Genomic DNA, 953 nt, shown 5'->3' on the forward strand with positions numbered 1-953 from the left:
AGTGTAAAATCATAATTTATATGTAAAGAAAATAATATATTTCTTTTTTGAGTTTATATAGTTACAGTAAACTCAAAAAATAAAATGTACATAAAACAAAAATTTATTTATGTATATAATAATGCAATGTTTAAATATTCATTTCATATAAACTATTTACATTATACATTTGTACAGTTAACTTTACATATACTGTATGTAACATTTTTTTAATTTAAATTAAACAATATGCATAATAAAAATAATTTATAAAAAAAATAAAAAATAAATACTTTGTTAAAAAAATATAAAATATATATATTTTTGGAGTTTCATATAACCAGAGGTAGTGCTTTTCAGAACTGGGAAAGTTGTCAGGCCAAATCCGCACAGATGTGAAAGTCTAGTTCTGTTTGTAACGAATATTTGATGAGATTGAGATGGAGGCGCACTTGTGCTCGTCTCTAATGGTGATGTAGTGTGACGTGTGGGACGCTTTTGAAGGGTGCTTGTGAGCTCTCTCTCAGTGTAAATGTGCTCGTCTGTCGATCCCACGCGGATTCACATCCTGTCCAATCACAGGAGGAGCTGCATCTGAGTGACGTGTAAAGCGACCAATCACAGTTCATTCTGAAACAGTTCACTCCTCAATAACAGACTGAGTGTTACAAACATACAGTCATGGTGGGAGATGGGCGGTGGGTTGTTCTTTATTGTAAGAGCAGAAGAAAGAGTTTTGTTCGGGTCAGCGCTCTCAGAGCTCCTCACAGCCTAACGAGCCCCTGCTAATTATACAACAGCCAAGAGCCACAGAGAACAGAGCGCATGAAGAATTCACATTCATTTACACTTTCAGACTCTTTCAGAACACTTGCAAATCACAGAAAGCATTGCAATTAATTTATATATATATATATAGAGAGAGAGAGAGAGAGAGAGAGAGAGAGATAGATAGATAGATAGATAGATAGATA

The 953-nt window shown here is 33.7% G+C and overlaps 1 protein-coding gene across 1 annotated transcript in view; it reads left to right on the forward strand.

The window, feature by feature from the left end:
* The window catches only part of mid1 (midline 1), a 68,855-nt gene that overhangs the window by 859 nt on the left and 67,043 nt on the right, over positions 1–953 (forward strand). The gene's annotated exons all lie outside the window — the stretch shown is intronic.

The sequence above is a fragment of the Sinocyclocheilus anshuiensis genome, unplaced genomic scaffold (assembly GCF_001515605.1).
Source record: "Sinocyclocheilus anshuiensis isolate Anshui unplaced genomic scaffold, SAMN03320099.WGS_v1.1 scaffold394, whole genome shotgun sequence".
In the NCBI taxonomy this organism is placed as follows: Eukaryota; Metazoa; Chordata; class Actinopteri; order Cypriniformes; family Cyprinidae; genus Sinocyclocheilus; species Sinocyclocheilus anshuiensis.